Below are 27,562 nucleotides of genomic sequence, written 5' to 3'. Positions count from 1 at the left end.
AATCGGTATCTCTGAATGAAATTTCACCGTTTCGCCTCATAACAGAAGGGGGCCCGCTCACTTGCGACCAGCGACCGAGGCGCGTATTTCCAAAGTACACTTCATCACGATGCGGTGCTGAGTTTCGATCTCATAAAGTTTGAGATGGAGATGGCGCCACAATCAAATATTCAATTTGGTCATCGTTTGTTATATTGTAGAGGTATGTACTCGTATGTATTTAATTTTCTCGTAATTTCTCAAAGTAAACGAACACGTTACTATACATGTGAGTGCCCTAGTCACTAAAACCACTATAACTTGTGACCATTGTTAAACATTTTTGAAACGTATTTTTTAAGGTTGGTTCTGTCAATTGTAGCGCTAACTAATTGCCATCTTGCGAACTTATTGAGTCATTTATTATCCTCCTTTTGCTACATAATTATTTTTATTTTTTCTGAAACGTATAAATTATAAAATAAGAGATATAGTTAACAGAACAATAATTCCACGCGGTGCCTTGTGCACCATTTGACGCATATAGGGTCACCTCTATTGTAATTATATAAAGCTTTGGAGTCTCGAAGTAGGTAGGTATTTTTTCCTGGTAAAATTGTATAGGTACATTCCATATTTTTATATACCATAATGTAAAATTTCACACCAATTTTAATACGATTAATAGGAAGAATATCACATATACTTATACAAATCTTCGCAAAAAAGGTATAGATTAGAAATTATTGCATTTCAAATGTGATTTTTAACTAAGCAACATCAAAACTCTGAAGTTTGATATACTTTACAAAAGCCTTTAGTGGTTTTTCAATTCTTCTGCGTATAGTACTGCAAGCAATGGATATGTCCTGGTCTTGTATATTTTCCAAGTACGCGACCGAAGCGCCACCCGCTGCGGTCGGTAAGTGTTTCACCCCGCTGCCAATAAACGCGATCAACATAGCATTAATTAATTTAAATGTCTACTTGGCGGATAATTAGGTACCTATAGTAAACCGGCGATTTACAGTTATAGATAGTAAATATCGTAGCGGCAAGATGAGCATTCTATAATAAAGGTTCTACATCAAAGCATGCATATACATATATTACAAAAGTCGCGGTATAAGGAACAGATCAGAAATGTCGTTATAAAATAATACAAAAATTATGTTTTTAAGTAATTTTATTTTTGGTACGTTTCTCTAACCGTTATTCATTAGAGTGAATAAATAGTCCATATCCACCAACTATTGAATATTCATTTTTAAGGAAAAGTGGGATAAACTAAACAAAATTGTACGTTTTCTGTCACCTTTTAGTTACAAAACACGTATTATCCTATAGATTTTTGAGAGTAGTTTAATATTTTTTTCATTATTTTTCAGTTTTTAATGCTACCTACCCTAGCTGAAAACGCTTTGCATGTCACTGCCATAGGTCAATTTTAAGACTACGTACTTCTAGATTCTACGTAGATTCTATGAACTATCTTAGCAATCACTTCATTCTACGAGTACTTCCTACACACACTCCTCTTACAATACCGCTTTTTCAGAGCTCTAAAAACCATTTTTACTAGATATATAAAAAAAATTAACGCTCTATTACATTATTCTGTACGTACATTGTTTAAACATATGTATTGTGTACACGATAGAGCATTCATGACTGAAATATGTTAGGCCTCCAGTAGGTATACAAGTATTATGAAACAAAACTGTCTTATCCGCCGCACAGAGTTGTGTTCAATCAATCAAATATGAAATAGTAATGTGATTATAAGTTAAATAGTCGTAATATACAACTACAGGACCGCATTAGGCCTTCCTTTTCAGCAATTTTTTTTATTAAATCCAAGAACTAATCAAAAAAATAATAATAATAACGCCATCTGAACAGGTCATTAGTCATTTTTAATTAAAGCTTTATGGCGTAAATACGCGACACGCGTTTCGATGCGTTCCGTACAATTTTGAGACTCCAAATTACTCTGTAATGACGTGGAATGCATCGAAACACGTGTCAAAAATTGGTATTATTAGAAATAGTGGTATTTACTAAGTAAAACTTGAATTAAATCTGTTGATGTTACCACTAAGTGGCTGCCGAATGAATTAATAAAATTTCAATACTCTTTCTAGAACGTATTTTTAGTACAGAAAAATATCAGAGTTAATACTTGGGTGCCCATCCATTCAAGCCAATCATAGAGTCATACGACTTCTATATGCTTCAAGAAAGAAAACATGTTTTGAAAAACCTTTTTACAATTTGCATCTGGTAAATTGAAAGATCCTTATCATATTGTAAGACACTCAACATTCTTCTGTTTATGTCTAAGCTAATTTTCTACCGTATGCCTGTGCATAATTAAGGGTTTACTCTAGAATAAGCAAAGTAAGTACGCGACCGACTGCGCGACAAGCTACACATGTTGCCAACGCACATTCTTTTAAAAATATATATTGGAATTTGGCGATGAATATTTTTTGCTTCTTTTTTTAAGTCCTTACCTTCTGCCTTCCAAAGCTCTTATCTTTTAAAACCATATATTTATTTAAAAGAAAAACTTGTTCGTGCAGTATAAAAACGGTTCTTTAAGTCGAAAATGGAACGTTAAATGTTACCTGGGTTTAAAGAGAATTAAGTTGCGGGCTATTGATTATCCGGCCTTAAATACTATTTGTACCGAATTCAGCCCATTGCTATGTTACGTAGCGTACTAAGAAGCAAGAAGGCTACCGATCAGATTAATAGTCTGACCCTGACGAAGTCATGTCACTTTGTGGGGCCATTTGCATAACATTTTGACAGAGTAAAAAATAAGAAGAATGAAACAGATTACAGAATTGTAACGAGGCGAATAATATTAATTAATTCTAAGTCATTAAAAGCTTTTTCCACTGAGATTTCATTTTGAAAGCAAGGACACAGTTTTATCTAAATCTCAATTAAACCTACCCAAAATACCACCAACAATCTATACATGAATAATTCCACTAATTTACTTTGCCTTACTAATTTTGGGGTAGTATCCATCCACTTTTAATTAAAAAAATTCTTGATAAATACCTCTATTTCTTTAAATTTATTGTGACTAGTGTTTCGATACATGCAGAATCATTATCAAACACCATGCAAATTAATCTAGTTAATATACAAATAAATTTGTTTTTTAACTCGATCTTTTCTACATTTTTGACGAAAAGAACCAAGACTTATACAAAGATGAATAAGTCTTGGTTTTTACAGTGATATTTTAACCTGTCATAGGCTGGTTAAGCGATTACTTTTGTATAACAGAAACCCTTTTATTTGGATGTAAGCAAGATCTGAACACCTTTGTAGAAGATTTGTTTCTACAACTAGAATTTTCACGAGATCAGAATTGAATTATCTTAAACCCTTATCCGCACCCCAATGGTGCATAGGGCATTGCATCATATAAACGCAGTGTTATCTTGCTCGTTAACACGGAGGCGGACAAAAATTGAATTTTAGTTTTGCTTGATTTTTTCAACAATACAAATATATTTTTCAACAACACCATGGGTACCAAAGATGATTAATATTGTATATTATAATGGTATTGATATCTCATATTTGCGTTTTCTGACCTTATTCGTAAGACGTGTCAATTTATCACACCGTGTGAACATTTCGTATACTTTTTTTGTACCAAATAACTCATTTTTTATGCATTGTTCCACGCTGACATCTATTCGATAAAAAACAAAGGAATTATATCAACATTAATTTAAAATGATAAAAAATAAGAAAGGAGGACTTAATCCGTTATTAATCTGTACCGCTTTATTTATACAGCTCGTATCGCAAAATGCAAAAGCCGTGTCGAAAATTTAAGGCAGATAAAAAATTAAAACAAAACATTTATTTTAAAAGACACAATAGATAATATAAATAATATAAATAATATGTAAAAATTACAATGAAATTTATTCAAATATTTTAAAAAATGTAATTAAAACATATTGTTCTTATATGTAATATTTACACCGCTTTAAATTGATGATCCTCGATTATTTATTACAAGAAATCAATTACTTCCGTAATGGAAAGAAAATGAAGAAGAGATAAGAAAAAGGAGCTCCATACTCGTACTTGTATTTTTTGTGTCTCTTGATTGATGGGCATATGTATTTACTTATTTAAGCATATTTACTTTCTGCGTGAAATAGTTTTACAGTAAGAATTACATACCTACATATCGTATTCAATGTTTCCTTGTTTTGTTTTTAATATTAAAATTTATTTTTTATTTTACCGCATTTCACAACTTTTTTTATGTTTCCATTCATTTCACAGTTCTTTAATTTCCTTAATTTTGTATTGTTTTCACTTATTTTTTCCCTTTTTCGTTTGTTTTGTTTTTCCACTTGCTTCTATCACTTGTTCGTGTTTTAAAACTATTAAATTAGCTTTATACCATATTGTATGTTGTGTTACATTGTATACCCATGTGCAGGATATGACTATATGGGATTTTTTGCTTACCATATGTACAAAAATAAATATAACAGCGTAAGGTCCCTTTGTTTCCATTTTAGAAACACGTATAGCATTCTGCCAAATAAATTTAAAAATCCACAGCGATCACACCAAGCACACAGCAGTTATCGTACAGAATATCAGTTCAATTCAATTAAGTGTCGATAATCAATTTTTTTTTTAAATACAAGTTTTACTTGGTAAATACCACCATTTCTAAAAATCTATTATCAAATACCGTAGAATGCCGAATCAATGAAAAAGTGATAAGTTTTTTTTTAATTATTAAAGAAAACATTTGTTTTTTACCACTTGAGTTTATTTTATGACAAGTTTCAGAAGCAAAGCTTCCATCTTCAGATCTAAATGTGATTTGAAACTAGGCGTCATAAAATAAACTCAAGTGGTAAAAAACAAGTGTTTTCTAAATAATTTTACCAGGTCAACCAACCACAAAGTAAATGCCGAAACAATAAATAAAATAATTTTTGTTTCCAACATTGAAAAAGGAAATCAATATAAGTAAACTAACTAACTAACTGACTAACCATCACGCCGCCTCCCCGCAGGGGTAGGCAGAGAGAATCGAACGCCACATCACTCTGTCTTTGCAAACATTCTTTGCCTCTTCTACATTCATGCATCTCCTCATACATACCCGACGATTATTACGACTCCTGACCCGGCCGCTTTCAAGTATTTGACATACCTGATTGTGCCAAGTTTTCCTCGGTCGTCCTCTGCTTCCTTTTCCAACTACATTCGCCTCATAAATTTGTTTAACCGTTCTTTCTTCACTTATACGCTCCACATGTCCAAACCATCTCAACACACCTATATAAGTATGTTAGTAAAAAGAAACTCAAATGTAATTTACCATGCATAAAAAATGTGAAGTGCATGAAAACTAATACTCACACCATTGATACATACATACATGCACAATATTAAAATTACGCAAACGAAATCTCTTGGGTAACAAATATATGATAATCTGTTGAAATCGGCGATGAAAATATGGTCATAAAATCGTACGCATGATTTTATGATTATTTTTTATGCTTATCCACCAAAAATATTACCCCATATAAATTATTTTAGCGATTTTAGGAATCAAACTTAAGATTTAATGAGCGATACGCCTGTGTCATTACCCTCCGGATATTTATTGCCAATATTTACGCGGGAAGGTGTTAGCTTATTTACGATTATTTTCTCTGCTTTGTAATTATGTATGACCAGAAGCCTTAAATGGGTAGGTACATAATAACTTCATTGCAAGAAAAATACTTCATTTTATACGTATTGAGTATCGCAGAACTCGTGGGAGGGAAATCGGTAACTGCAGAAGTACAAGTGCTGATAAAGAGTATTCATTACTTTTTTTCTCATTTTTCAATTTCAGTCGTCTAGTATTTGTTTGGTGAAAAAGCGGTTCTGATAATGCTACTCATTTAAACATATGACAGATTAAATTGTAATAATTATGTATCTTTCAGTATACCGTTTACATTAAAATTTATAATTTTCTCCTTATCAGGTCGTAATTTTGAAAAATATCAATACGATTGGTGATCTAATTCACCTATATAGATTATAAAACACTTGACATTTTTACTGATTTTGTATAATATATCAAACAATATTTCAATCGAAACTTTTTTATTATCCTTTTTACATGTCAACATAGATGCGACACTTGTGCATTTGGACACACTGAAAATGTTGTACTTTTTTTCTCCCTCCTGAACATTTTACGTTTTGTTAGTTGGTTACTTTCTCCTGTACGACTACGATATATATATATATATATATATATATCGTATCGTGTCGATATATATATATATATATATATATATATATATATATATATATATATATATATATATATATATATATATATATATATATATATACATATATATCTGGCAACGTCGCGCAGTCACCGGACTCTCGGCTCTCAGCTGATGAGGTAAGGGACCTGAGTTTTTACTAGGCGATAAGGTACCTTTGTAGGACCACTACGCACGGTACCGGCCGCGGGCGGGCATGTCGTGCGGCCCGCAGGAGGACCTCTCCAACCTACTCATTGTATTCCCAGACGGACTTTTCAATCCCGATTTCTACGTCTCGCCTTATTTTTTAAACACATCTAAAGCATCTCTTCAAAAAATTAAGGAGATGTTTTGATCTATCTGTATGTATCTGTAAACGTATTGTATTTATCTTAAGCAATAAAAATAGTTCAATTAATCTACAAGTTAATGATGTATTTATAATATTTTGCAAGCATATTTGTATATAGCTTTTTAGCGATGAAAATTACATGTAACACCAATGTATACAAAAATTACAATATGTTAAATACTAGTATCATCTAGCCGCTTCTTAAGTATCGGCATCTTCTACCTTGATATTCTAAAAAAAAACAAGTACATAATTTTATTCTTAGTCAATTTTTACTTCTTTAATTTCTGAGTTATATTCAATGAAAAAATAATTCACAACATTTTTAGGGGTGTCCAACTCCTAAATGGGTTTCTCCACTTAGGAGCTGTTTTTACATCTCATGATTGATGATGAATAATATGGAAGTCTGAGTATTTACATGGCTTATAACCTGTTATATGCTGGTTAAGTGATCACTTTACACACGTGTAACATTCACCGTTCTAACCATGGTTGATAACCACACTACTCGATTTTTTTAAACTCATAAATACCATATATCATAAATCTCATGACCCAAACCTATAACAGGTTATAATACACAGATCTCCATAGCCCCGTTAATACTCAGACTTATTCTTCTTCATCTGTGTTGAAATATCAAAATGAATTAAATTGTAATTTTATTCTCTCAATGCATTGCAATGCACATTGCCAGGCACCTCACAAAATATGAATTAAATCAGCTCTACGGCTGACTATAGACTACGTGAATGGTTAAATGAAATTTCAAAAGAAATTCGCTATGCTAAAATCAGTCGGTAAACTTGATTCGAGAATACGACCATATAATCGTCCGACATCAAACACCACTAACATGCAATAATAATAATAATAATAATTGCATAGCAGAGTATAAAAAGTGAATTCAATTCCTTCGCTATTTAAAGCATATTATTTGATTGTATGAACGAACAATTACCTTCATATGTAAGATAAACTTTAAAAACTAACCTCATTCGCAATAAACTCTTTGATTTGCATTTTTACGATTTGTAATAACTATTATACGGGTAATTTCAGAACCATAGTAATATTTTTCGATTATTTATTTCATTTGTGTCTTAATATCCCGAACGATTTCGTTTGTTTGCTGATGCCTTATTTTCAGCTAGAAATTAGATTAGATTTCAGCCAGAATAAATTTATTTATAGATTTGGTATAAAATTTGTGGAATATCGCGGTGATTCAAATACAAAAATAAAACACTTGTATAAAACCACTTTTTGGGTGTATAAATGTAAATACGACTAGTTTCGCAAAGTACAGATGTTCTCATCAATAGGTGAGAATACAAACTGTATTTTCATCTGCTTATGAAAACATCTGTAGTTGTGCTTACATAAAAGAGCTCAAAAAGTGGTCTTATTTCATACAAGTGTTTTATTTGGAAAATTCAATGTACATATCGCTCACTCCTTTCAAGAACGTCATAAATCAAAATTCGTCAATTTCCAGTTGGGCATGTTTTGGAAATGTCCAGAAAATTTACTATATCCCAGCAGAAGCGGCATATTTTTAACTCAATATTTACCCGCCACAGGGCAGAAAGTGTTGTTTTTGTATTTTGAAGAAAAGGTATTGTTTAATTATTTTTTAAAATAAACTAAATATTTTTCAAATGGAGAAAAAACCTTCAGGTTTTACTTTAAAAGATCTGTTGCACAGCAAAAAGTTCAGTAAGTGGCTCGATATTTATTTTTAATACATTGTATTATATTTTCAAACTTTAAAAACGTTCTCCTGAAAAATCGAGTTTTTTGATTTATGACGTTCTTGAAAGGAGTGAGCGATATATTACACATATATCTGAACTAAAAAGCGTTTTTCGATTTTATACGAAAGAATGTGATTGTCTGAGCATAAATTTTTGAAAGATGTAAACGTGCAAAGTTTTTGGGTTCCTTTCGTATATTACTTGTAATTTTGATAGTTAAATAAAAGAAACTTACAGGTTCAACAATAATAATGAAAAATGATATTTAGGAGTATAATTAAATTTAAAGAAGGTACATTTTTTTCTTACATACAGTTTGATAAAAAAACATCAAAAGCCAATATGCACCAAATAATTTTAAGGTAATGAACCGCATCGATGTAGTGTTAATTAGATATAAGTTTTGTATGGAAATTTATAGGTGGAACTGCATTTTTTATAATAAAATAATTCGGAATGAAGAATTCGGCTACGACGAAACCCGGTCACTGGTCAAATAAAATTTATATAGAAAAAACTATATATTTAGTTGATCGTTAATTACATAAAAGCAAGATCAACATCCCCGCGCTTCAGGTGCCAGTCCAGGTTCATTTTTAAAATATCTAAAATAAATATTACAGTGTGGCTATGTTGTTAAAAGTTATACCAAAATATTACAAATTCGATTCTCTTCAAAAATATTTGATGCTATATTATTTCACAACCCCGTAAGTTTACGATATATCTCCGATAATCGCTCAGGTCCCTCGGGTTGAGCCGAGCACCAATCATTTACCTACCTTTCGCCATATCGCTCACGATGAAACGGTCGTTCCCCTCCCACATAACCGATGCAAATTGCACATTATCCTACTCTTACACCCTTTAACACCATAAAAAACATAACTTTGGCATCCCCACTCGGTTTGGGTTACTAAAACGTTTGTTTAATTGGTATTTATAGACGGTTATCTATTTAAGTAATAGCGTTTATGTTAATTGGTTCAAAATATTAATTCTTCTAAAGCAACTCACCGTTTACTATGAAATTTTGACCTGAATATGTGTTTTTACCTTGATATGTAAAAACACGTTTTTTTAAACAGCTTGTTTTTTCGAAATGACAGCGCCACCTGTTGAACTTAAGAAAAACACACGCAGTCCTAAATATTTCTGATGGCGGATAGCGTGCTTATTAATAGCTAATTACATATTGTAGACCCACAAGCATTATGAAATTAAATATTTTATAAATGTGTGCTTTCTCTTTTCCTTATTTTCCACTTAATCAGACTGAGCCACAGCAACGTGTGGCCGGGTACAGCCAAGGTACAACTACAAACACGTTAATAGAAGCTATGGGAGTCAATAATTGTAACATGTACTAAAATGTTTCCTATGTATTGCAATATTTTTTGATAAAAAAATAACTCCTAAGTAAAGTCATCCACCGTTTGCAAACTAAAAAGAAGGCTTATACTTTAAAATTAGCTAGATACAAATAAAACGTTTTATATCACTTACCGTCGCGTAATAATTGTATTTTCTTATTAAATATAAAAATTAAAACATTTTTTGAAAGCCGAGAAAAACTTGGCACGATTTAGTAAGATAATTGGCGGGTATGTATAAGGAGATGCATGATGTAAAAGAGGGGAAGATTGTCTGCAAAGACAGATTGATGTTGCGTTTTATTCTCTCTGCCTACCACTGTGGAAACCGGCGTGATGGTTAATTAATAATTTTTATTTTACTATTGTTTTATCGCTATTTTTCTTCTTTAAATATCTGTTTAGTTAATTTTTGTTTTTTAATAAAATACATTTTTCATTAGTTATTTTCGAATGGTGCCAATGCACTGTAGTACAAAAATAGAAATCAAGTTATAATAGAGTCTGGACCCGAATCAATAAAACACATCTCTATGTCTTTATACCATCTTCCGTTTTCAATCTGATATCGGGGATTTATTTAATTTAATATAATTTCTTTCGGGATGTTCCGTGCATTAACTTTCGCTAAATTAATGCAAATAGGCGTATAAATTAAGATAACAATAATTACTAAGAGCCGAAATAAATTAATCCCGAGAGATTCGAGATATAACTCTACAAGATTTAATGAAATTTCACAGCAAACAAAACTAATCACTTATGGTTTGAGAGATTCACAAGTATCTATTATGAAACGTAAGAATGACGCTGGTAAGCCCAAAAGTTTCAAAAACCCAAAAGGTTTAATAGGGTATAAATCTTAACAATATACCTTCCTCTTCTGACCCTTGTCCATACCAAATAGTACGTATGGCACTGTATCGTATTGATGCAGTGTTATCTTAATCGTTACATACATAAGGGCAAGGTGATCTCTCCTGCACAAGGACCAGTCCAGGGTAATCTTAAATATATATTACAGTGTAAAATTACTAATATTAGGTACAGTCGAGGGTAATCTTAAATAAATATTAGAGTGTAAAATCACTAATATTAGGTACAGTCCAGGGTAATCTTAAATAAATATTAGAGTGTAAAATCACTAATATTAGGTACAGTCCAGGGTAATCTTAAATAAATATTAGAGTGTAAAATCACTAATATTAGGTACAGTCCAGGGTAATCTAAAATAAATATTTGAGTGTGAAATCACTTGTATTAGATACAATTCACGAAAAAATATTGTGAATGAATTGTGAGCCCATAGGCTGGAAACTTTTGGACCTCCCTACGAAGCTGATGTCATTTAATTTAATAGGTTGGTATTAAATAAATACACGTTTTTTTATGGACGTATATATGCGTACATCTTCAAATATTTACAATTTTCCACGGTCATTTGAATTCATTACCAATGTTGTCAAATTAAATTCATATAACCCTGATTATGTTTATGAAAACCATAAGCTTTAATGTGCTTTTAAAATAGCTGTAATACGTAGAATCGACAATCGGCAGCCAATAAAAATTTATCGGGATTCATAAATTTGGTTAAAAATCAATTTAGATATATGTCTAGTAATTTGTGAAGCTGTCCAAAAGGTGAACATTAGCGTTATATTTATTATAACAACCTTGCCTATCAAGATAATGCTAACCTTATCTTCCGATACGCGCTACGTTTGCTTAAAAACGTAATGAAAATGTTTTAAATATTTTAAACGTAAAAACTTCTCAATAGCAAAAAACATCTTCAATTTTAATACATAGGTACTACATGATACAATTTTTTTTTTATTGTTTGTAAAAACAAAACGTCGTATGTAAAAGATCCAAGGAAAATATATAATTTATGTATTATTTTTTTTAATCAAACTTAGTTTTTTGTAATCTACTAAGTTGTATTTTATTAAAAAAACACATTCTTTTGAAAATGCTAAAATTAATGTGTCCAATTTTAATGTGTTTTTGAATAAAATATAACATGGTAGATTAATAAAATCTGTGTTTTACTTAAAAATGAATACATAAATTAAAATGGAATTCTTGAAATTAAACGCCAAATCAATAAATAAATGAAAATATGGTAAATTAGGCTGAGATAACCATTATCCATAAAATTAAGAAAGGTGTGTTGAGAGAGTTTGGGCATGTGAATCGAGTGAGTGAATAAAGGATGGTTAAACAGAGTTGTGAGGCGAATATGGTTGGTAATAGAAGCAGAATAAGACCAAGGAAAACTTGGCATTATGAAGTATTTCAAATACTTGAAAGTGGTCAGATTATGAGTCGGAATATACAAATGTGTATATGCTTGATATGTGACAGCACTAGAGCGCAGTATTGCGATTGCTGGCGTGCTGATATTTTCACAATTTTTCTAACTACTTTTTTTTCTTCAAAATAATTAGTATGCTTTACAAGATTTCCAATTCCATATTAACTTTTCTTTAACCCAAATATTCTTAGCACATGATACCTGCTAAAGCTACACGCACGAAAAGCGGTATTAATAAATCATAATATTATGCACATTGGCCGCAACGAGATTTCAGATCATTTATTTATATTACAAAAAAAGCCATTAGTCTGAGTAATAGTGAATATTTTATAGTAAACTATTGCCTATAAAACAAATTCTCGTGTATCTTTTTATAGACTACACGGATAGCACTTTGAAAACCGCAGCACCAAGTACACGATATTTACAGCATCAAAAATGCAGAACACTCAGACTGAGTAATAGTTGAGGTCTATAAAGCGGATGGAAATTAATCTCACCCATAAAATAACATGAAAATCTATTTGAGGTAACATAATTCAAACAAAATTGCCGGAAGACTGGAGATGACGAGACACTGAGGACGGTGTACTGTACCGAGTGTAGATGGCAGTGGCGATTCGTGCATATAAAAAAATGTTACTTTGTTTCCATCTTTATGTTCAATTTATCGTTAATAATATCACCTATTCGCTATTGTGGAGCATGTGGAGCGAATGGATAACAGAAAATGACTAAGAAAATATATGTGGTGAATGTGACCGGAAAACAGAACGAGGACTGCCGAAAAAGACTTGGCACGATCAGATCAATCAGAGCCTAAAATCTGGTGGTGTCAAAAGTCTGCGTAATCGTAATGAATAGATGTATGGACGTGAAGGAGGCGAGGAGTGTGTCAGGACAAAAGAGTGTGGCGTTCCATCCATTCTGCTAACCCCTTGCTTGATGGCTTGATGGTAGTAGTAGTAGTAGTAGTAGTAGTAATATCACCTAAACAACATATCATCATGCTACATTGACTGGCACTGTTCTAGCTACCGGTTATCCAAAAGAGCACGACTAATGACAAACTAATAATTTCCATACACTCATCAAACAATAGTAGTAAAATATGCCTTCGGATCTAGCTGACTTATTAAACTAACTAACTACTAATCCCTTTCACTGCCTACACTGGGGCACTTCTAGAAAATTTGGTGGTGGTTATACTAACTTGTATTGATTTAGATTAGCAGTGACAGGGATATTGAAAGCTTTGAAATGTAAATTCACCTTTAAATCGGGATAAACTTTCGAGATTAAAAATTTTGCTTTGCAAGAGAAGATCTATCAGGAAACCCAGTAAGACCAAATAATTATAAGTTTAATAAAATTGTAATTTTCATACAATTGAAAAGATAATAAGAATAAAATACATGTGTCCAATTCCTTAAGAAACGGGTTGTTAAAATTTCTTTTGAGAAATAATAAATAAATAAGAAAATAATGTGTTTGTTGAAACTCATTAAGCTTTGAAGAATTGACAAAATTATTTACGTTAAATAATAATAATAATGAAATATTCGAGGAAGATCCAATTATTTGTATCATTTTAACATCGATTTTTCTATGTATGTATGTTTTAATTTTTACATAAATGGTGTAGTGTCTACATATTTTTAAAGCTTCTCGGTTTGAAAAGTTACGGTTCGCCACTGCTAAGTAGTGCAGATAGAGCGGCGTAGTTCGTTCTATCACAGAACCACAGCTACTCGTACTATCGAGTCGTTTCTTGCGTGCAAAGCAACCAGAATCATCACACAAATCGATTCGTTCAACATTCTACATGTATAAAAAGGGCGGTTTAGGCACAAAACTAATTCTAACAGATCTATTGAAAGCAGGGTTACCACCAATTCTATTTATTAAATTTTTATTATTCATAAGGTAACGGTTGCATAAAATAGTATTTTCAGTAATATCATGTTAAAATAAATATGGCCTGAATAGAGACACGAGTAAATAAGATTGTTAAGAATCATTGTATGTACTTATTAATGACCTTCGTCCCCAATAAACGATGAATAGGGCACTGCAAGAAATTGATGCAATGTTTATTTGATCGTTGATAATATGAAGGTAAGGCAATGAGCATTGCATTTAATGTCCCAGCCCAGGCCAATACCATATAAATATTGGAGTGAAAAAATACTGTTATTTATTTTGACCCTCCTAGGAACCCAGGACCTCCAGCATAGTAGATAAATGCACTCACGACTACACTATGGAGGCAGACAAAAATCATTAATTGATTAAAGTTTACATAAATACAATCTGTATTAGTTTTTTACTATGTTTCATACGTCACTTTAAAAAAAAAGAGCTTTTAAATATTGTTAAGATTTTTTAAAAAAAATCTAATTAATGGATTCAACTGAAAGATGAAAAAAACGTTCTCACATAATAAATTATTTATTTATTTTGCACTAACTTGGTGGAAAAACATAACATTTTATAAAAATAAAACACTTGTACAAGACCACCGTTGAGTTTATTGATGTAAACACTTCTAGTTTCGAGAACTACGAATGTTCTCTGTATTGATACTCCAACATAGATGAACAAGCACTTGGAAGTCTGGGTATCTACTGGGCATACGACCTATCATACGCCGGTTTAAGTAATCTCTTTATATGTATGTAACATTCACCATTCTACGCATGATTGACAGCCACACTACTGAAATTTCTACAGTTTTTTCGGAATTTTTGGAAGTTGTATTTACTCGTATTTCCTTCAATCGATACCTTATTTCATATGCGAGTTCTCGACAGCATCCAGGATTGAATTGAATAAGTTTTTAATTAGCAAAGACCTCTATGAAATTAATGCAAAATCCTTCCTAAATAATTTTTCATACTAAGAGACGCTTCACTGTTCTCATCAACTGGTGAAAATACAGATACCTTTATTCCAAAATAATATACAAATTATGTAAAAATAAATATATAAGTTTTTTTTACACTGAATATATTATTTGTCGTGATAAAACGTACAATATTTATTTTCATCTAAAACTACATATAAATTTTATACTGAATGTTTCATTTCAATATCTTTACATCATTTTCCTGTAACTAATTCATTTTTACATGAAATCCAATCGTTTTCTATTTCAATTTCACAGTAAAAATTAATTTAATTTCAATTTTCATAACAATAGGAAAAGTACATGTAATAATTTACAATATAAAGACATTATTAAAAACTCGGTTAAGAGAGATATAACAAGCAGACAATGTTGCTATTATTATAATTGATTTTCTCCATTTTATTACACAATAAGATTTGCTTGAGTAACAACAAATATAATTCTTACTTGAGGATTTATTTTGATGTGACTGAGAAATGATAGTTACTTTTATTTTTCTGTGTATAATTTTAATCTTTTGATAATGAATCTTTTACTGAATAGTTTTCACTTTTTATTGGACGTTAAGAATAGGTGATTTTTTTATTTCTGGAGACAATTAAATATAGTGTTATGTTAATAATGAATGACATGAGGGTAATCTTTCAATATAAAAAATAACTATTTAAAATATAAAAATAAAGTGATAATTAATGTAAACACGACTAGTTTCGAGAACCTCATATGTTTCATAAACAAGTAAGAATACATTTTTTTTATACAAAACCAGTTTCAATTTTCACCTGTTGACGAGAACATCAGTAGTTCTCGAAACGAGTAGTGTTCACAATAATAAACACAAAAAGTGGTATTTTACAAGTGTTTTACTTTTTTATACTTAAATCGTCATTTCGTAACATGAAGAAAGTGCAGAATAAATAATAATAATATGTAATAATAATAATAATAATAATAATAATGCGATCCCTCAGAAGAATGTGCGGGAAAACGCTGTATGATAAACGTTAAAACAATTTTTTTAAGTGAATGTTGTTGGAAATAGGAGCAGAAGAAAACCAAGGAAAACTTAGGATGATCAAGTATCTCATATACTTGAAAGCGGTCAAATCAGGAGTCGGAATAATCAGTGGGTATAAATGTGCAAGAGGCGAAGTATGTATTTAAAAACATACAAACTCTGCTTACCCCTGCGGTGAAGCGGTGTGATAGTTAGCTTTAGTTATTTATGAGTACGTTAGGTACCTTCATACATAAACGTACTGTAAAATTTAATTCAAAATATTGAATTAGTAAGTTATGGAGTTATGCATATATGAATGTTTAAAAGGAATTTAATGTATGTAGGTAACTATTAAAATAACGCTATTACTGCATTCCTGGAATGTTATCATTGTCCTGCATAAAGGCCAGCCGCAGGTAGACGGGATAGTGGGATATTTCGAGGCTGGAAAGCGAAAAGGTTCCAAGCGACATTTCGAAAAAAAATTGTACACCAGAAACATTTGCTATATAGTTTTGATTTTGAATAACGCAGAATCAGTTTTTCTTATAATTTACCAAATTCATAAACGCTTAGTAATTATAAAAAAAATGGCTAGTATGGGCTTTTATTAATTTTAATTACTACCGTATAAAATCTCGTAACTTTTTAAATTTCATAACCAACTATTATATATAGCGTAAATATATACATATATATTAACCAACAGGTCTACATTTTAATCACTAATTCCATACATCAATATTTTTTTACTTAGAAAATGTACAAATTAGATCAGAACCTACCATTTTTTTTTCTAAATTGTGATTTTTAAATATTAAATTTAAGAGAAAATTAAGGAAAATTATATTTTTGTCGATAAAAATATTTCACAACATTTTAAGTGGCCAAAGACTTGTTCACAAATCTCAGTTTCTCCACTTATATTACGTTTATATACATTTTACATTTATATTACATTTAACACATTTTACATATTATAAAATATACATTACTTTACATTTATATACATTTTACATTTATATTACATTTTACATATTTTACATTTTATAAAATGTAAATTATTCCGGATCTTGCATATAAATAAAAAGGTCTCTGCTAAATAAACGTTTTCTTAATCCAATCATAGATGGCTGTTGTGAACTCAATCATAGAACGTCATTATATTAATCGTGGGTAGAATGGTTAATGTTACAGTCTATGACAGTTCGTAAGCCGCATAAATACCCAGACTTCCATATTCTTAATTATCTTTATTGAGATGTCAAAAAAGATAAAAAATGTTTGCAACATTTTAAGTGCGTCCAATTACTTGTTCACAAATCTGGATTATCTCCAATCAGGAGTTATTTTTAATGATCACTTTTTAGTGATCACTTAAACCAGCCTGTGACCGTCGTAAGCCACGATAAGCAAATGTCCAGAGCTCCATATTCTTCTTCATATATGTTGAGATGTCTTAAAAATATTCACCAGTCTGATGATGTCGGTTACGACGAAACCCGGTCGCTGATCAAATAAAATTCACTTGGAAAAAACTACATAGTTGTCATTTTATTCTATAAAATGCATTTCCACCAAGAAATGTCAGTACAAAACATAAATCTAATAAAAATATTTTTTAAATGGTTGACAATTTTTGAAACCTGCAAAGCTTTCAGATATCGAAGTCAACAGGTGTGTTTTACACAGAAAATTAACCTGACGTAAAGTGTGTAAATGTTTTTTTTTCTACCGAAGTGTCCCGTTGTGCCTTTTTACATTCCAGTGTCGTTATTATGAACAAATTCCAAAGCTTAAATGCATAAAATAGTTCCCTACCTAAACTCGGCTGTCAAGTAGGTCGCATTCCACAGCCAGCCCAATGGATTCTCTCCTCTGTGCGATTGACTCCTTCCCAATACGAGTGTATACACTTAATAAAATTCACTTTTAATGTATACTATTAAATTAAAATCAATTCACTTATTATGATTATTTCAACATCTGTTTTCATAATGACAACATGTCTTTGTTTTGTCAGATTACAAAGTAACTATGTATAGTATAAACATTTGTGCAAATTCTGTTCGCAATTTTATGTAAGCGTAATATTTTGAACTGTTTTTTGACTGATATTATAATGTAAGTATTTGTACTCAAACAAGTGACTTTTTGAAAACGGATTCAGTAGTTCAAAGGAGTAAATTGCAAAGACTAGATGTGATTTCTTAGAATAACTTCGTAATCGGACACATACGAGCTTAGTAATAATAAGTTCTCATTGCAGTTGAAGTATAAAGTATGACAGACAAGACACGCACACACCCGCAATAACCGACAGAGCAACAGTTTTTATCACTCGACACTCTTCTACTCTCTCTTTCTTGACGTTTTCTCCGCTATCTTCTCGAAAGAGACACACAAACACGAACAAAACAGTACCAACACTGACACAACGTCGAGGAGTTGAAGTCACAAGTTACATTCCGATAACAGTTCCCAATATTGGCAGCGACGTAAAACTCGCGACATTTCAACGAAACTACAATTAAAGTAACAAACGCTTTGAAATCAGAGTATTCTGATATTCACGGTTGAGTTTTACCGCTTCTGAAGTCGCACTGAGTGCTTTTTTTTGTTTTGGAACGGTTGACAAGTATGTGATACCGACGAGCGGGCAAGACACAAGATGGCGGCTCGCCAAGCTGTGCTGCCGGAACGAAAACCGCGGCTTTACTGAACTTGTCGAGAGAGGCGCCATCGCAGAACAACGAACATACCTTCACACAAAGTACACTCTTTAGAATCAAGATGGCGGATCTCTTCGAAAATTTCCCAAGCAAAACAACTTAAACCTAGAGATCATCCATCTTCAAATCTACCGATTTTTCCCCCATTAGAAATTTCAAAAATGTTTCAGTATTTATTTTTTTCATAACCCAGTGTGTTTATGTTATACCATATTATTCTAGAAAAGCTCAAAGGAAAGCTTCCATGTTTGATTTCAAATCATGTCTTATATTCAATTCACGAGGATTACTGACCGTCTTCTGAGATCTAAAAACGCAACCTGTAAAACAACTCTTTTATAAAAAAGCTTCAAACAAAATCTACAGAAAGGATTGCAACACTTTTGATGCATGGAACATTTTGCCTCACATGTCTTACTACATACCTAAAATATAACATTCCAGTTGAAATGTAGCCTGGGGCACCCCAACTCGACATCGTGTTTTTCATACACCCAGTTTTCCATTTACAGTTTAGTTTTTGCAAAGCAAAATAATCGTTTCAGACGTTAAATCAAATGTATTTATTATTTTGAACACATTTCAATTTAGGAATAATAATTGTCTCATTTCAGTTAGTGTCCGCAATTAATACGTATATGCATGTATATGTATATATATATATATATATATATATATATATATATATATATATATATATATATATATATATATATATATATATATATATATATATACATATCTATAAATATTGTTAACTTTGTGGTATGGTAATTTAACACTCTTCTTATCATTCATCGTTCACTTCACACCATTTAAAAACGCTACTTCCATTATCGGGTTTAATGTAGTCTACAATTGATCTGATGATGGAATGGTTATTCCAAAAACAGTATTCATGAAGTACTGTTTTCATACGACATTATTCAAAGTGAACGATGGAGGATAAGGAAAATCAAATGTTTCAACTGTCTACTATGTATGTATGTACTATTTTTTTTTGTATTATATAGACATTTTTTATATTTTTATATTCTGGTACCTGTCTTTAACTAACTAACCATACATAATTTAATAGATGTTTCCTTCGAAGTTAGTACGTACGACCTATTTGTATGAATAAATAAGCATTATATTGTAGTCTCTAGTGGCGATCGCAGTCCGAATGTTTGAAGAGGCAGAGAGGTAGTTATTTGAGTTCTGGCCGAGAAGTGCTGAGAACGATATATCCCTCCGGGGCAATATGGAGCCACCATGAAATTCCTCACGCAACTATTCCATACATCAACTCAATCATAAATAATTTCTCTGTAACTACTACCACGAGGCTAAATGCCGCTCGATAAAATATAATTTCAGTTAAACCAGAATCACCATAAGCACCTTGCATTGGAATTTAGTAACGGCTTCGGAAATATTCGTCATTATAAAAAAAACTAACTAACTAACTAACCATCACGCCGCTTTCCCGCAGGGGTAGGGAGAGAGAATAGAGCACCACACCACTCTGTCCTTGCAAACATTCTTCGCCTTTTCCACGTTCATGCATCTCCTCATACATACCCGCCGATTGTTACGACTCCTGACCTGACCACTTTCAATTATGTGGCATACCTGATCGTGCCATGTTTTTCTCGGTCTTCCTCTGCTTTTTTTCCCGCTAACATTCGCCTCATAAATTTGTTTTACCGTTCTTTCCTCACTCATTCGTTCTGCATGTCCAAACCATCTCAACACACCTTTCTTAATTTTATCGATAATGCTTATCTCAGCTTTGCATTCCTTCCTTATTTCACTATTCGCACATCTATCATACATCGTTTTGTCACACATTCTTTCATCCTTCTTTTGCCAACTCCGTGTTTCACTTCCATACATTAGAGTTGGAACCAGGACTCCGTTGTGCACTGCCAGTTTAGCTTCCGCTTCCTGCCGGAAATATTCGTCATTATTGAAAATCCAATATTTTCTTTATGGGGCAATATTGATATTATTTTTAGTATTTTGGACACTGGATTATTCACCCTTTGGGATGAGATGTCATTTTTTAGTGTCTCAATTGATATGAAACATGTATATGGATGTTTAAGCATGTCAGAGCTTACGATTTTGCATTTGGTATTTGGCTGGCTTAAGCGTTCACCATTGTACCCATTATCGAACATCCATATTGTTCTAACATACATTTTGTTCAAGAAGTTAAATAAATATAAAATTAAGTAGTTTGATAAAACACTAACAAAGCAAAACAAATGCCACGAATTTTTTAAAAACAAAATTACAACTCAGAAAACCCTAAAAATTGGTGTTTGATTTTAATATTAAAAATACTTTTTTTTCAGTAACCACAACATGAATGCACATAAAAACATTATGATGATACCGTAGATGGAGTGCTTTGAATATGCAAATGCAATAAGAATCTCAAAAGTATGCAAATTTTATTGAATGTCTAACTGAATAATTACCCGCTTAAAACACTTAAAATAATAAACTTAATGAAGTAATTAAGGCGCTTAGCGTAATTTTAAAATTATTCTTGAAATTTTATTTATTGTTTTGGCATTTACTTTGCGGTAACACATGTTAAAATTATTAAATAAAGCACTTGTTTTTTTACCAATAGAGTTTATTTATGATTTCTAGTTTCGGAAGCTAAGCTTCCATCTTCAGGTCTAAAAAATACTTATTAATTTTCAAACTCCACTCCCTAGACTAACCCCCCCTCCGCTTAACTTACCACACTCCTTATTTATAGAACAGTTATTTATTAATTATGTTTAAGTTATTAATTAGACCTGAAGATGGAAGCTTAGCTTCTGAAACTAGTAGTCATAAATAAATTTAAGTGGTAAAAAAACAAGTGTGTTATTTTATATTTTTATTCTCGATATAAATAAATACAGCAAAGGTTTTTTGATACGCTTTAAATATAAATAGGGCGGGTATTTATGTATTAATGACGAGATAATATTTCATATCAATAATTATTTTAAAACTTCTTTATTTATATCTTATGGAATGTAACGCTGGGTTAGGGATAATCGAGAAGATTAAAAAGAGTTCTTTAAGGTGGTATGGAACTGTGGAGCAAATAGATAACGAGAAAATGAGTAAAAATATTTGGCAAATATGAGCGAGAGAACAGAACGAGGACGGCTGAAAAAGACTTGGCACGATCAGATCAATCAGAACCTAAAATCTAGCGGTGTCAAAAGTCTACGCAATTGGAGAGCATGTATAACTAGATGTATGGATGTGAAGGAAGCTAGGAGTATATGTCAAGACAAAAGAGTGTGGCGTTCCATCCTCTCTGCCTACCCCTGTAGCGAAATGACTTGATGGTAGCAGTAGAATACATATACAAATACATACATATATGTCAAGGAATAAAAATTAAACTTTCTATTAAAAATCCAGTTGCAACGTACAAATAATAAAATAAAACATAAGATCGCGTTTTAATTGGAATCAATTAAAATGAAATTTGTTTAATCTGTAAAATGTTCAGGAATAAATTAACATGTCATAAAATATATCATAAATTTATGAAAACATGCCTATGAAAAAAAGGTAGAAACAAAAAGTAAACACCCCGAGGTCTCGCGCTTAACCGTTCGTTGATGTCTTTTTCTGATACCTGAAATTATTGATAACATGAAATTCTTTTAGTACCTAAAAAAACATAAGTTTAGTTTTTCTCAACTCTTGACAGGTAGCTCGGTTTCCATTGAAAAATAATCTGAAAATAATGGCTGAGATAAGCATTTTCGATAAAATTAAGAAATGCGTGTTGAGATGGTTTGGGCATGTGAATCGAATGAGTAAAGAAAGGATTTTAAAAAATATGAGGCAAATGTGGTTGTTAATAACAGCAGAGGAAAACCGAGGAGAATTCGGCATGATCAAGTATTTCACATACTTGTAAGTGGTCAGGTCAGGAGTCGGAATAGTCGACGTGTATGTATGAGGAGATGCTTGCATGCGAAAGGGACGAATATTGTTTCCAAAGACAGATTGGTGTGGCGTTCTATTCTCTTTGACTACTCCTGTTGGGAAGTGTCGTAATGGTAAGTTAGTTAATTAGTTAGAAAATAATATTTTCGCTGTTATTTTTTGTTTTCAGATCTTAATCGTTGCGTCATTAGAATGTGATACTCGTAATAAATAAATCCAGACTGCCCAAAAGCAGACATGGCCAAATTGCGCAACAATAAAAACTTATAATTACTTTTAAAATCATTTCGTCCCGAAAAATGTATTATGTTGGTATTTTTACATAAGTAATGGTGTATTGGCCGCAGTTAATAAATAATACTAATTATAGCGTGATTTATACGAAAAATGCGCAATTATTCGCTCGCCTACTCACTCGTGACCGAGATAGTCTCCCCGATGCTGGGGTCTCCTTGCTGGATGTATTTATTATGATGTATTGCCCTGATAAATAAATCAATCACATATTAAATTACAGCCGAGCAGTGATCAGATGATCAGACCTCGAATTGCCTTGAGGGAATCGAATTTCTGGATCAAAATTATCCGTTCATTAGATTTGATAAGAAAAACGTGTATCGTTCAACAAATAAGACCACGACCTAAACCTGCGCTTTTGCCATCTGAAAACATTCATTAATTTTTTTGTGTTCACAAAACAAAATTCTTCGTCAAAATTAAAAATAATTTCTTAGGTAAATATTGCTATGGTATAATTTTTTAAAATTGATTCGACAGTCACTTTGTGGTAAAATCTATCCATTTTTAATTTAAGTTTCACTTAGTAAATACTACTACAAGCAAAATATTTGCATAAAATCTATTGTGACACTTTTTTAGATGCATTCCGTATCATTTGAAATAATATGCATACAGTGTTTGAACATACTTAACATTTTTTCTTTGTTTTTAAATATGCGAGTTCCATATTGTTTCTCCTTTTTTTTCATTCTGTCGGATATTCACCCTACGGATCATATATAAAAAAATATTATAAATGTGTCTACTTGAGATGAAGCATCTATCATTTTTAAACGAAAAAATATGGAAGATGGCTTAAGTGATAATTTTATCTTTTTTTTCATACACTATTCTGCCATTTATAAGCCCATTCGTTGTTTTATTTCTTAGTAATACTTATATGCGTTGTTGTTGAATTTCTTTTGTTAAGAATTTTATAACATAAAACTAATTCCAACTGAACAATGATGAGACTCATTCCCAAACAACTCACATATGGTTTTTTATAAGAAATAACTGCAATAAAAATTTTATTTCAGACACTTCATTTTTACCAGTTTATTCATCGTATGAGTGATATGCTCGTATCAATATTTGCATTTGTTTGTCAAATTCTCTTGAGACTCAATTTGAGGCAATGGATCTATCGTTCTCTACTCCATCTCAAATTGACGTCTAAAATATTAACGAGTCTATTTACAACATTTTGAGTGTGTCCAAATACTTGTTCACAAAATATGGATTATCTCCAATTACAGGAGTTACCTTCATATTATTTTTTGACATCTCATCAAAGATGAAGAAGAATATGGAAGTCCAGATTTTGTGAATAAGTATTTGGACACACTCAAAATGTTGAAAATAAATTGTCTAGTCAAATTATAAGCTTAAATAATAAAAATGAAAATGTTTTTTTCTGGCGTTTCTCATGTGCGTGATTATAATCCAGGATTCGGACCTCACATACTAATATTAGAGTTTCTGCTTAGTAAAAAGCTTCTTTACATTTCACCAATAGATGTCTCTAGTGAAGTTCTAGTGATTCAAGAACAAGGTTTCTTAATTGGTTCATATATACACAGCTTCCAAGAATTTGTGTAGTGTGGTTGTCAATAATGGGTAGAATTGGTGAATGTTACACGTGTTTAAAGTGATCACTTAAACCAGCCTATGACGGTCGTCATCCCCGTGAATGCCCAGACTTCCATATTCTTCTTCATCTTTGATGAGATGTCAAAAAATAACGAGTCTATTTATGTATTTCATTTAATAAGACTTCCAATATGGTAGTTTACACGACTGTATAATGAAGCATAAAGGATTTCTAGTAAACAGTCCATAGCCTCGAGTCTATATTACGAGTACGGATGATCGATTAAGGATTCTACGCACGACCACTTTTCCTATGCGCGCAATTGAAAACTTGACAAGTTTTTGTCCTGGACCATCTATCTTCAACTTGTTAAGGTGTATTCACACTATAATCACTAATCACACAGCTTTACCTATACAGGATGTTGTAAAAACAGATCTGGTTCAACCATTATGTAAGGTTAATCAAGAATAGACTTACCTTGTTTCCTCAGCATGTTTTATATTATTACACATGTAAATTTATTGTTATTATAAATTTATGTCATACAATTTTAACAAAACATTCAATACATTTTTTTAAATAATGTATATTTTTGTATATATATATATTTATTTATACATATATATAAATATATATATAAATGTATATATATATATATATATATATATATATATATATATATATATATATATATATATATATATATATATATATATATATATATATATATATATATATATATATATATATATATATATATATATATATATATATATTATATATAAATATATATATCTGAGTAAAATAATATTTTACTCAAACAGATTTTCAAAAGTTGAAATGATAAATATCAAAATAAAACACTAAGCCAGTGCTGCGGGGCATAAAAAGATTTTTTTTTAAATATCAGTTGATTTAAAGTAAGTTATGCCAAATAAAATAAGCGTCCTCTTGGAAGGCTGTATCGCTCTCAGTGAGCAACCTTTTGACTGGATGGGCACTTAAGATTTAGATATACAATAAGAGCTGCATAAATTAAAGGAAATCTGAAAGTGTATCAAAGCCTTGGGCCACGCTATCGCATAAGCCAAAAGCTCCTTTGTAAGCCCGCTGAATATTTTTAGTACTTTTTTTGCTTAGCTGTAAGCATCAAGGTGCTTCTTGAAGATAGTTGAACTTAGCGAAATCGATATATTGTACAAAATGATATACACGGTGTGCACATGAATGAATGTATGAATCCGCCGATTGTTTTAAAAATAAATATTACCAATTTTATGCGTATCATATTTGTCATAAATAATATACATTTATCAAATTTGTCTACTTTCAACAGATATGGTAGTAAGCTTTGATTTTTAATTTTTAATATTTGTTCGAAACGTAAACAAGTTTTTCATTCACTCGGTTTAAAATAGCTGATAAAAAAAAATATTTGCCTGAAGTTTATGACATATTTTTGTAGAAGAAAAAATACATTTAATTAGTACAATTTTAGATAATAATACATCGTTGGTAATGTCAAACACTCCAATACACATGTCACTCACTCCTTTCAACAACGTCATATATCAAAAATCATCAATTTTCAGTTGTGCATGTTTTCGGAATGCCCAGAAAATGTACTTTATCCCAGCAAAAGAGGCATATTTTAAGCTTTATATTAACCCGCTGCATGGTAAAAGTGTTGTTATTGCATTTTTAAGAAAAGGTATTGCTTTTTTTAAATATACTTAATATTTTTCAAATGGAGAAAAAACATTTAGGTTTTACCTAAAAAGATCTGTTGCATAGTAAAAAGTTCAAAAAATGACTTAATATTTATTTTAATACATTTTATTAAATTTATAAAACTTTAAAAACGATCTCCTGAAATATCAAGTTTTTTTTTTATATTTGACGTTGTTGAAATGAGTGAACAATGTGTTAAAATTAAATGTAGGATTAAAGATTAAAGACAAGTAAGGTAAAAAATACGTTTTAATGAAAATAATGGTTAACAACCTTTATATGATATTCTTTTAAAAGTATTTTTTTTGAAAACGTTTATTACATTAATATAACTCCACTTATTTCTCAACCGATGGCGCTACAATCAGACATATTTCTTAAACTATTACACAAGGGTATAAAGTGATCACTTAAACCAACCAAATACCAAGTCGTAAGATGTCTCATCAAGTTGAGACACCTAGCATATTCATATATTATCCATAGGGTCTGATAATCTGATAAAAATAAAAATCTGCCTAACAGTTTTTTTTATGAAAGCTCTGTTCGTTTAAGAACTTACAGTTAACAAATAACTAACTGCATGGGAATCGAACCCACGTTACCAGTTTCGCGGTCAACTGTCACCCTAACTACGCCACATCGTCTGTCATAAAGCAATGTATTTGAATGCAATCTACTACGTATCTTTAGTATCTGCTTCAACTCGGTATTTCTAGACAAAGGCTCACAGATCGTGTCTTATAAGTACATTACATATATGTAAATACAGCCTCCGAGGCTTACAGGAAAATGTCCAACTTGTTGATTGATGTGGGGAAGGATGCAAAGTCGTTACATAAGACATTATTAGGAATAAAACATAAATATACGAGTATAATGTGAGCATACTTATCTCGTATTATACTCGTATTACATGTGCTTCACATGTTTCAACATTAGTTTTTTTTTTGTTGATGGTTTATAGTTTTTTTAAAAACGAATCCTGCTAATTTAAAATCAAGTTATAAAAAAATAATTGTTTTAATTTTTATGTGTGTTCTGAACTAAGGTTTAAGATGTCAGTAATAACTCGCTAGTATTTTAACTAAGGTTTATTATAAATACACGTAAGTATTACTAGGTAGCTCTAAGTAAGTGACTGGTTTTTAGGAGAGACAAATCTAGAATGCGTTTGTCAGACTATGCGGGTATATATACGATTGCGTCTATGTTGTTGTC

At 31.2% G+C, this 27,562-nt stretch overlaps 1 protein-coding gene across 1 annotated transcript in view; it reads right to left on the bottom strand.

Annotated features, from left to right (window-relative positions):
- Positions 1-18,765, bottom strand: part of Fbxl7 (F-box and leucine-rich repeat protein 7) — a 103,324-nt gene extending 84,559 nt beyond the window's left edge. The window contains exon 1 of the mRNA XM_088263546.1: positions 17,867-18,765. The gene's annotated coding sequence lies outside the window, so the exon portion shown is untranslated. The remainder of the gene's footprint in view (positions 1-17,866) is intronic.
- Positions 18,766-27,562: the final 8,797 nt, after the last annotated feature.

Source organism: Brachycentrus maculatus, unplaced genomic scaffold, assembly GCF_059751285.1.
Source record: "Brachycentrus maculatus isolate JH-2025_06_01 unplaced genomic scaffold, ASM5975128v1 h1tg000201l, whole genome shotgun sequence".
Taxonomy (NCBI): Eukaryota; Metazoa; Arthropoda; class Insecta; order Trichoptera; family Brachycentridae; genus Brachycentrus; species Brachycentrus maculatus.
This window is presented reverse-complemented; position numbering and strand designations above follow the sequence as displayed.